We start from the raw sequence: 12,366 nt of genomic DNA, 5'->3' as shown, positions 1-12,366 counted from the left end.
CCGTGGTGGGCAGAGCACAGATAGCCCATTGTGTAGCTTTGTGCTAAACTCAAAATAACAACAACGTAAGTAGACAAGTAAAAAAAAAGAAACAATAACATTCATTTATTTGGCTGCAGAGATTGCCAGGTTCATTTTTAGATCCGTTCTAAGTAAGCAGCTTATTCTGATTGGATGTTAATAGTAATTCGCAATATCCCCCACCTTATGACGTAGTCAAGCTTTCAAAAAGGAAATCGAGTTTTACTCTCAGATAACATATAACAGATTGTTTGCTCGTTTTGAATTTCGCACAAAACTGCAAAAAGGCTATCTGAATTAGCCGCCCCTAATTTAACAGTAAAAGACTAGAAGGAAGGCAGCTAGTCATCATCACCCACCGCCAACTCTTGGGTTACCTTTCACTGAAGAATAATGGGATTGACCGTGACATTATAATCCCCACAGCTGAAAAGACGAGCATGTTCCGTAAGATGTAAAAAAGAAGTGTAGAAAAAGTTATGGTGGTATTGCTTACTCCTAAAGAGTTACTAAAAATCGTACAGAAAAATTACAACCAATAATAATTAGTCTTAATTATGAGCAACAGGGAAGTCACAAAATAAGACGTTGTGGCCACTAATTCATCCTTACGTGATCAGTTTGGTGTCCGTGATGCTCTTTGTGGTGTTTTCAGCCATTAATTTTAAGAACACCTGACAAGACTAGGCCTGATTAGCGAATTGTTAAGTACGAAATTAGAATTACCGCATGTAAGATTTCATGTACCATGCTTGTGACATCTGGCCAATGCAGTTACTATTACTTAAGAAATTTAATCGTATATATATATATGTTAAATCTATAAAATAATAAAATATAATGAAAAGACATATTGAATTAATTTCATTTAATTATACATAAACAAATATAGTTACTATTCGTTTTACCCCCCCCCCCCGCTAGTACAGCGGTATGTTTATGGATTTACAACGCTAAAATCAGGGGTTCGATTCCCCTCGGTGGGCTCAGCTGATAGTCCAAGGTGGCTTTGCTATAAAAAACACATATACTATTCGTTTAGTATGTGATATATTTCATCTAGACATCAGCTAAGTACTAAGATGGAATAGTGTAATAAGAGAAGCAGTAGGACTAAACCAGTGATTACAAGCTTGTCCTTGCTACCGAATTCAGTCTCACAACTTACCTTCTCGTCGTGTGTTGATGTCATTCCTAAGTGCAATGCGCACGCAACATTTCTGACTCACAAAACACGCGCACGTTGGAGTAGTTGTCCACTGAAGCTGATCCTCTGGGCGTTGCAGCTTTACAAGCTAACGAAGGTATGAAAAACCATCATACGTGACTGTAGGTGTAAAAATGTTATTTATTGTAGTTTAATATAGGTAGAGATGGTCTGTTCGAACATTCATTACCATAAACCAATCCACAACTCTGTAATTTAGGCGTGACTTGAATAATCTAGTTAATTTTTCACAAGAAGCTGCTTGTTTGTTATTAAGCGCAAAGTTTCACAAAGGGATTTTGTTGTGTGTGTGCTGTGTCCGCATTGTGGAATACAACATCTGATGTTAACGTCTTAAGCTGTAAATAACAAGTCTACTAATGCTACATGGGTAATTTTTAGATCAAGCTTCTTCAGTGTATATAGCACACACACACACGTCAAAAATACAAGTAACATAAAACTCCACTGTTCTTTTTATAAGCGTTTCTCTCCTGCCGAAACAAATTGCACAGTTTTGTCAACTTACAGGAGTATTGTTTTGTTTGTTGTTTGTTTTTTGAATTTCGCACAAAGCTACTCGAGAGCTATCTGTGCTAGCCGTCCCTAATTTAGCAGTGTAAGACTAGAGGGAAGGCAGCTAGTCATCACCACCCACTGCCAACTTTTGGACTACTCTTTTACCAACGAATAGTGGGATTGACCGTCACATTATAATGGCCCCACGGCTGAAAGGGCGAGCATGTTTAGCGCGACGGAGATGCGAACCCGCGACCCTCAGATTACGAGTTGCACGCCTTACAGGAGTAATTTGATCCGTTAATAAATATTTTCAAAAATATACTTGCTTGGTTACAGCACTGTTGGTGTTAAAGGAAAGATTCTATGGTAGGTTTGTTTTTTGAATTTCGCGCAAAGCTACACGAGGGCTATCTGCGCTACCCGTTCCTAATTTAGCAGTGTAAGACTAGAGGGAAGGGTAGCTAGTCATCACCACCCACTGCCAACTTTTGGACTACTCTTTTACCAACGAATAGTGGGATTGACCGTCACATTATAATGGCCCCACGGCTGAAAGGGCGAGCATGTTTAGCGCGACGGAGATGCGAACCCGCGACCCTCAGATTACGAGTTGCACGCCTTACAGGAGTAATTTGATCCGTTAATAAATATTTTCAAAAATATACTTGCTTGGTTACAGCACTGTTGGTGTTAAAGGAAAGATTCTACGGTAGGTTTGTTTTTTGAATTTCGCGCAAAGCTACACGAGGGCTATCTGCGCTACCCGTTCCTAATTTAGCAGTGTAAGACTAGAGGGAAGGGTAGCTAGTCATCACCACCCACCGCCAACTCTTGGGCTACTCTTTTACCAACGAATAGTGGGATTGATCGTCACATTATAACTCCCCCACGGCTGAAAGGAAGAACATGTTTGGTGCGACGGGGATTCGAACCCGCGACTTTCAGATTACGAGTTAAACGCATTAACCCATTGGACCATTCTACGGTGGAACAGTGGTAAGATGACGAACTTACAACGCCAAAATTCGAAGTTCGATTCTCCGCAGTGGAGACAGCAGAAGTTCAAAGTGATATGGCTTAGCTCTGAAACAGTTAAAGGAAATAATTTATCTACTAGGTTGAGCATAACTTCAAAACCTTATAGAGAAGACTGAAATTGGTATTCATAACACAGGGTAACAGAAGTAAAGATACCATCTTGATGGCCTGTAATTCAGCTGGTCACTAAATCGTAAATTTGTAGCCTATAGCACGTCACCAAATACAACTAAACACTATTAGGCCTCATGTTGGAATGATAAATGTGACAAATAAAAAATAAAATAATATATGATAAACATATGAGAAGTTAAAAAAAAAATCTCTTCTGTGCTATGAATTTAAATTTACAAACTTACCGGATACTTGTAAAGCAGGATTCAGGTTGGACTAGACCTTTGTTGTGAGGCCATTTTGTGCTCTCACTGCGATATAGCGGATAGGCGTTCTTCACATCTGTCACTTGGCTCCTTCGCGAGCGAGGAACGAGCGGCAGCTGGACGACGAAAAGCGTTATTTAAGAAAGGCTTTCACTCTAACGAACTGAGAAACTGTATTTTTTTATAACGTTATTGTATCTCTTACCTTGTTTAGAGTAAAAAAAATGCAAAAACGCAAACTGACGTTCTTTCTAGAAACATCGATAACCGGAAGTCGACAGAAAGGAGATTGAATTTTTGCTCGATCGGTGTTAACAAAAGTAACAACAACTGGAAACAACAACACCTATTAAGATATACGGAGTTAACTGAACAATGCTCTAAAAGAGCAAAGAACAGACAAACAAACAACAACAACATTGGAGCATAGCAATCTTTTGGCCCCGGCTTCGAATCCCTCTCACTGAAGATGCTCGTCATGTCAGCCGTGGGGACGTTATAATGTGACTGTCAATTCCATTATTCGTTAGTAAAAGAGCAGCCTGAGGGGTAACGGCTGATGGTGTTGAGTGTTTATAGGCAAACAATCTTCGAGTAGCTCAGCACGAGATTCAAACTAAACCAATCATGATATTATAAATTTCCTTGCTTTCAATACTCCGATTATTATCTGTTCGTGACTTCTGTCTTCTGTATCATAACACAAAATGGCCACACTTGTGCAACAGCCACGAGGAAGGGTACGTTATTTGTTTTAATCAACTGAAGTAAAATTATATTTACCTGAGCAAAACTGGCTAGTTGGAGAGAAAACAAAACAAACGAATACTCTGTAAACTATTCTAGTTAAATCTCTGCTGAGCGCATGTGTTAGCGACATCTTCCTTTTAACTCGACGACATCAACTATATAAACAGTCAAGTTTCATAACCCTTGTTGGTTGTTTTTGTTTTTTGGAATTTCGCACAAAGCTACTCCAGGGCTAGCCGTCCCTAATTTAGCAGTGTAAGACCAAAGGGAAGGCAGCTAGTCATCACCACCCACCGCCAACTCTTGGGCTACTCTTTTACCAACGAATAGTGGGATTGACCGTCACATTATAACGCCCCCACGGCTGGGAGGGCGAACATGTTTGGCGCGACTCGGGCGCGAAACCGCGACCCTCAGATTACGAAGCGCACGCCTTAACGCGCTAGGCCATACACTTGTTGGAAAACACTTCTTAAAAATATGGGAAATTGTTTTAACGTACAGAAACGAAAAAATATAATCTGGCAATGTGAACATTGAACGAAATATAGTAATTATTGTAAAAGTATATTATTTATTAGAAAATATTAAGTAATACTAAATTAAATCTCAAATTTTATGAACAATATTATTGTGTATTTTGTGTCGTGCAAAATTCAGTTATTGGAAAAAATTAACAAATGAATCCATATAAGAACTATATAAACCCCGACAAGAACCATAAATTAACCCAGACAATAACTGTAAATTAACTCATTAGCAACTATAAATTAATTCAAACAACAACTGTAAAAACACTACAAATAAAAACCAAATTAACACGCCCAACAACTATTAATTAACTTAATCCAGATAAAATTATATGAACCCGGACAACAACTATAAATTAACTCAGATGAAAACTATATTAGCTCAAATAACAACATGAGTAGTAATTCTGCAGCGTAAGTAAACCTGAATAATGTTATAATGGTCTTATTGAACGTAGATGTTCCTTCTTAATGAGGAACACCAATAAATTAGACTGACTTAATCAAGATCATGGAACATCTTCACTCCTTTGTTGTTATGATAATGCTCATATATCACTCTTGAGAAAGATAAGGGAATAAAACGAACGAAGAGAGGGAATTGTGATGGATAACCAGTTTCTTGTAGGTTGTAGGTTAAAAGCTGAGGGTAAGATAGTTACAGTCCTGAATTAATGAATATTGTTTAAACAATGAAGCCGATATTAACTGCCAAAGCGATCAGTCTTCTCTTATTTAATAAATAGCGACTCCAAAAAAAGAGAAACATAAAACATTATTTTTTATTACTTCTGGAAGATAATTCATTGTATTTTACCTACCGAATCTACTAGAATTGTAAGTATTATTGTGAGCAGCTTACGACAGCAATCTGCACTCCTCGAGATCGGAGGCTAACCTGTTAATGCCATTAGACGGCGGTTTTGTACAAATTGAAACGTGACTGGAGTATAGTTGGTCGCAGAAGTAATGGCATGTTCCTGTACACGCTGCCGTCAAACAAACCACGAACAGCTAACATCATATGGCTCGTTGCATGAAACGGGTTAAGCCTCAGATTTTACAAAAATTTAAACTGTAGATATAAATCGTGTATCAAACATTTATCAGTTCGCAACGAATTTCAGAAAACACGTGAGAGTAAAAGCTATCCACACACTAAGTATTCCTTGAACATAATGTTTTCATTTTCTTTACGGCGAGCCGGTTAAGGCACTCGACTCGTCATCCGAGGATCGCGGGTTCGAATCCCCGTCGCACCAAACATGCTCGTCTTTTCAGCCGTGGGGGCGCGATAATGTGACAATTAATCCCCCTTTTCGTTGGTAAAAGAGTAGCCCAAGAGTTGGCGGTTGGTGGCGATGACTAGCTGTTTTCCTTCTAGTCTTACACTGCTAAATTATGGACGGTTAGCGCAGATAGCCCTTGTATTTCTTTGCGCGAAATTCAAAAACAATAATTTTCTTTTGGTTTTTCCTGTCTGTGATATATAGTCAAATATAACTACCATTTATTCTTCTACGTACGTTTTGGATTATTTTCAAGAGAAGAGGCAGTCGGAATAAAACGCGTGCACGAAACTGTAAATCATAAGCAAACACCAACAGAAGAAGTGTATAATGCTACTAGGCCTAAACTTCACATTGTTATGTAAAAAAAAAACGTTTCTAACAACACCCAAGACGTTCTCAGAAAAAAACACCAATTAAGAGTTTAAGTCGGACATTTTCATGTAATGTCATTAGGAGGTGTGTGTATGTATGTGTGTGTGGGGTGAGTGAGAAGATATCACAATCCAGAGCCAAAGTGCGGCACGAGGTTTGGCGTGTGACATTGAGGAAATAATCGTGTGTACCAGACAGACAAAGTTCTCTTATCGTGAGCCACGCCACTCACGCTTCACGTCTCACGAACTACGTCGTCACGTTCGTAACGAGAAACTCAGCAACTTCGTTTCAGTTTCACAAAGCGCTTTTTAAAACTGCTATTGATTGGTGGTTAGATAAATAAATAAAATTAGAATATTATTTATAAGAAATATTTTATTATTTCATATATTATAGCTGTATTTAAACACATTTAATATATACTAATATTTAGATATATGGAAGCAATAAATAAAATTATTATTTATTTATAGTTAGGTATAAAGCTACACGATGTGCTGTGCCCGTCATGGAGACTGAAACCAGTTTCTAGCATTACAAGCTTGTAGATTTACCACGTTTCCACTCTCACGTCCCACCGCTGGTACAGCGGTAAATCTACGGGTTTACAACCCTGAAATCAGCGGTTCGATTCCCCTCGGTGGACATGGCAGATAGCCCAATGTGGCTTTTCTATAAGAAAACACACATCGCTGTGGGGCAGTATTAGTCAGTAGGTAATGTTTTATAACCATACATCACACATTATTTATCCATATTTTATACAAGCAAACATTTCGATAACAGGTAAAGTTAAGTAAATAAAAATATTAGTAAAGAAGAAATATTTAATAACATAATTTTACAGTTCTATTCATTCACATATATATATATATAAACGTTCGATATACATACATCTAATTAAAAAAATAAATTATTTATTAATAATGAATCTTTGATATCTTAATATTCAAGTTTTATTTATTCGCGTTTAATTTACAGAAACATTTCGACACATAGGTTTCGTAAATAAAAATATTAATAAATGACGAATATTTTGTAACTTTGTGTTACATTTCTATTAATCCACATTTAATTATTGCGTGTCGGTTTTCGCGTAAAGGATCGAATCTCGGATCTCAACATCGTATTTCATAAACCCACCAATTACCCACTGGAGGACTCCATATTTAATATATACTAGCATTTCGATATATGTGTATGTATGTAATAAAATATTAATTCACTGTGAAAGTCTGATAACTCTATATTCTCGTTTCGTTTTCCACATTTAATATATACTAACATTTCCATATATGTATATGTATGTAATAAAATATTAATTCACTGTGAAAGTCTGATAACTTTATATTCTCGTTTCGTTTTCCACATTTAATATATACTAACATTTCCATATGTGTATATGTATGTAATAAAATATTAATTCACTGTGAAAGTCTGATAACTTTATATTCTCGTTAAGTTTTCCACATTTAATATTTACCTTCGAGAGGTTCATATGAACATGATATAAATGCTTTGCTGTATTTACGAAAACGAAGGTGAGGGTAAATTTTAAATGTCCGAAATTCCTTTTATCAATTATTATATAAAACCGAAATATTGAATATTTATAAAATAAATAGGTATTTAAAGGATTATGTTATGTATATGATAAAAAAACAGAACTTTTTTCAAATACAATAAAGTAATATAAAGCTATAATACTACAATTAAACACGTAAAACTATTTTAATTTTAAAATATTATATCAGACATTGATAGGTGATGTAGAAATGCAGATATAATTGTAAAAAATCACTAACGTTTTATATAAAACTGAAAAAAATATTCAGTGTTTGACTTAAACTTTCCAAAATATTTTTTAAAATTTAAATAATAACAAATGTTGCGTATTATAATTTATCTCGGAAGAATCTCCAGTTTATATTATTTTACGTACGTTCGTTATGTATTAAGATATTAAATAACCGGAAATTTTAATTTTAATTTAGAAGTTTATTGAATGTGAATAAGTATCACTTTTATGATATTTTCCAATAAGATTCATAAACACAATCATTCTTAACACAAATATATTTTAATGCGAACAACAATACAATTTATAATAACGGTTATTACAAATAACGATTTATATATAAAAAAAAATGAAAACGTACAAACAATACAGTCTTCTATCTGGTCTAACTGAATGTTTTATCGACTGTTCATGACAAAAGAATAATTCTATGTTTATAATGTTACACTTCACTTAATGGCTAGCTTCACGGTGTTTACAAGCTGACTTTTCTCCGACGAAGGTATCTAATGTCCTCGCAAAAATACTGATGTCCAAGGTTAATTCACTGAAGCTAAAAGGTTTGTAATGTACGAAATGTATAAACTCTCCTAGTCAAATATCTGTAGTATTCTGATTAATAAGCGTTTGTCACAATTGTAACTTCCGAGGTTTATTTATAGTATACCAACTGTAGCGACCAAACAATATTAAACTGTCTTCCCGAGTTTTGCAAGATCATCGAAAAGTTAGCTGGCAGTAATAAAGTCAATCACTAGTGTTTTACATATACACATTGTACGTTGTTGATTCTTGCACTCGAGAATGTTTTACAAATTTAGAGAACAGGTGAAACTTTCGCAATACACATTTAACAATGTACGTTATATGCATTTCTAAATATATATTAAACTAAAAGTAAACACTAATATCAAAATAAATACATAATAAAAACAACAACAACTAAATATAATTCTTGATAAATGATTCTTATTTAAACTATACCCATCTCTAGTAAGTTTCAAGGCTTAGTGATGAATACATGATTTATCTATTTTAAACTATAGTTGTATTCAATAGGTTTTACGGCTTGGTGATGAATATGTGATTTAAACCTGTGTAAGTATAGTTAGTTTAATTAAGAAAAACATTAATTTTTCAGGAACTAATAATGTTTAGATAACTTATTTCTCATCGGATACTCTGAAAAATCGTATGTTTTGATAATTGCGTAGTACGCAAAAATTAAAGCTTGTATAAAAAAGTTTTGATCATTCTAACCCTAGAAATTCGTACAAAAATACTCTGAAGGTTGAAAGTTCAAATCTGTAAGTGTATTGCTCATGGTGAACTTCCAATGAGTCAGTAGTTATAAACTCAAACATACTTGCCTAGATAGTAACGATATGACGACTAAGTTACATTAGCACACATTAGACCTTTCATTCACTCACTTTTCTAGTTTCTTTTGTAACAGTCTACGTAACACTTCTTTAAGCAGCCCAATAGACTAAAACGAATTTTCGCATCTTTTGTTTAAACACACCTATTACAAATCCGAGGATCACGGGTTCGAATACCGGTCGCACCAAACATGCTCGCCCTTTCAGCCGTGGGGGCGTTATAATGTGACGGTCAATCCCACTATTCGTTGGTAAAAGAGTAGCCCAAGAGTTGCCTGTGGGTGGCGATGACTAGCTGCCTTCCCTCTAGTCTTACACTGCTAAATTAGGAACGCCTAGCGCAGATAGCCCTCGAGTAGCTTTGTGCGAAATTCAAAACAAACAAACAATTTTTGAATGCGGGCTGACAACATATTACGATTTCAATGCGTCCAGAGACTGGCATCTTTATCACAATTAAAATAAATCCCGAGGCTATCAAATTTATTAAAGTTAAAATAAGTCCAGAGACTAGCAACTGTATCAGAATTGAAATAAGCCGAGAGAATGACAACTGTATTAGAATTAAAACAAGTCCAGTGACTAGAAACCGGGTAAATGCTTGCATAAGAATTAACAACCGAAAACTGACGTGGCTAATTACAGAGAACTCCACCACGATGTTCAACCCTATAAAACTCCTATAAAGCAGCGCTAATTATCCAAGATTAAGTTATAACTGAAAGGCTAATAAGTACAGAGTTAGAAATAAAAAATGATTGGATTAGTTAATGTGGCCCGGCATGACCAGGTGGTTAAGGCACTCGACTCGTAATTTGAGAGTCGGGGTTTGAATCCCCGTCGCATCAAACATGCTCGCCCTTTCAGCCGTGGGGGCGTTATAATGTGACGGTCAATTCGTTGGTAAAAGAGTAGCCCAAAAGTTGGCGGTGGGTAATGATGACTAGCTGCCTTTCCTCTAGTCTTACACTGCTAAATTAGGGACGGCTATCGTAGATAGCGTTTCTAAGCAACTGTATTTGCACGTGGAGGACGTAAAATTATATCTTATTTTTTTGTAGAACAAAGCCAAATTGAGTTATTCACTGTGTCCACCGCGAGGAATCAAACCCCGGATTTTAGCGTATAAGCCCATATACTTCGCGCTATTCCCGGCATGTGTAGTAAAGAACAGGAAAGTTAAGTTCAAACCAAACCAAATCTAGTTAATGTGTTCAACCTGCGAATGATCAAATTGTATGTCAAGTTTGTTATTTACCAAGCTGTTTTATTTCCCAAATTGTATTTCAGTTTTAGAAAAAAATCACCAAGCTTGCCTTACGACGACCCTCATTCTATTTCCGATTATGTCTTTGCTACGTTTTCTGTTAAACAACCATGTTTCACGAAATATTAATTAATAATCTCGAAAATAATTTTAACGTTTATCGACTTTACTGAAACAGAGGAAACGAAACGTGTCTAACTGCCTTTCATTTATCCCAGTTGAAATGTTACAAGAACTAGTTCACGAGTTTCACATTTGAAAGTAGGTTTAGTGAACTGTGTAGTTTATAACAGTTTTTATTTTTTAACAGGAGGTTCTAATGACTCAGAATTTTCATTTGCTTCCCCTGGTGGTCGATAGTGAAGAAACATCTCTAACAAATTCTTGCTAAATTACCCTTGAAAATCTAGTGAAAACTCAAGAAACACCTTTAACTCATGTATCGGAAACTTTCTATAGCTACATATTTCAAAACATTCTGATTAAACACCCCTAGATAAAGCAATATGTGAAGTGTTTGTTTGTTTGTTTTGAATTTTGCACAAAGCTACTCGAGAGCTATCTGCGCTAGCCGTCCCTAATTTATCAGTGTAAGACTAGAAGGAAGGCAGCTAGTCATCACCACCCACAGCCAACTCTTGACGTTCTTGGGCTACTCTTTTACCAACGAATAGTGGGATTGACTGTCACATTATAACGCCCTTACGGCTGAAAGGGCGAGCATGTTTGATGCGACCGGAATTCGAACCCGCGCTTTGATCTTAACAGCAAACAATCTAACAGAACTTGATAAAGTTTTTATTTTCGTACTTTTGAACACAAGTCGATTTTTGTTTGTATGCGGTTAATATGCAGTTCTTGCAATTCTAATCAAAAACAGAACATTTCAAATCATATATACTGGCACTATTCACGTCAGTTCACTGAACATACGAGACACGACGCATGTTCCTTTCAGTGTACATAACGCTACGCTCAATTGAACAAAATCTCTAAATCGAGCTGCTATTTTTGTGGTTGCTAGCTATTAAAGACAGAACCATCTGTCGTTGACGTGAATGTACTAAAATTCACGTACATTTTGCTAAAAAAACTTTTACAGGAAATATTCTTATCATGAAACATTCACATATTGCGCTGTAAAATAACATTAGCTAAGTTACATAGCCGAAAAGTTTGACGATACACTGCAATTGTTTATATAAAGTTTCGGTCACTGTGGAGTGATGCTAAGCACAGCTTGTTTCTCTAAAAAAGATGAAAGATGTTACACACCACTGAAAACAGTTGCACCAAATAGTCTAAACCTACAGGCTATATCAAGTATTTTGTTGACAGACGTTTGTCTAAAGAGTTAGTTGTAAAGCGGGCACATTGGTTATATTTATCTGGGATACATCTCAGTGTTTCTGTAGAAACGTACATTTACGTGCAGTATGCAGTTAAGGTAAGATTTAAAATCATTGTTCATTTTCATTCTTGTCAATTTCTATTTGTTACAAATACATCAGTATTATCGTATGGATTATCCTTTTGTTAAGAAAAAAACCACAAGACGGTATTCAGAAGACCCTGACATAGTATACTGTATTATCACTGGCTGAAAGCATTTGAAAATATGAAAGAATTGCAATAAGTAAAGCCAGTATCATGACTTGTTAAAAACAAAATAAAAACAATACGAAACTTTTGATACTGCTGCCATCTTTTGTGAAATTATTAAACTATATTATGTTGTAAAGATATTTCCTTAACATTGAGTATTTTCATGTCATCAGTTTCGGATCATGTGACTTTTATGATA

The 12,366-nt window shown here is 35.6% G+C and overlaps 1 protein-coding gene across 3 annotated transcripts in view; it reads right to left on the bottom strand.

The window, feature by feature from the left end:
• Positions 1 to 12,366, bottom strand: part of LOC143256614 (uncharacterized) — a 100,163-nt gene that overhangs the window by 43,375 nt on the left and 44,422 nt on the right. The window lies entirely within an intron of this gene.

Source organism: Tachypleus tridentatus, chromosome 7 (assembly GCF_004210375.1).
Source record: "Tachypleus tridentatus isolate NWPU-2018 chromosome 7, ASM421037v1, whole genome shotgun sequence".
Lineage (NCBI taxonomy): Eukaryota > Metazoa > Arthropoda > Merostomata > Xiphosura > Limulidae > Tachypleus > Tachypleus tridentatus.
Note: the sequence above shows the minus strand (reverse complement) of the source record. Positions and strands in the feature narration are given on the sequence as shown.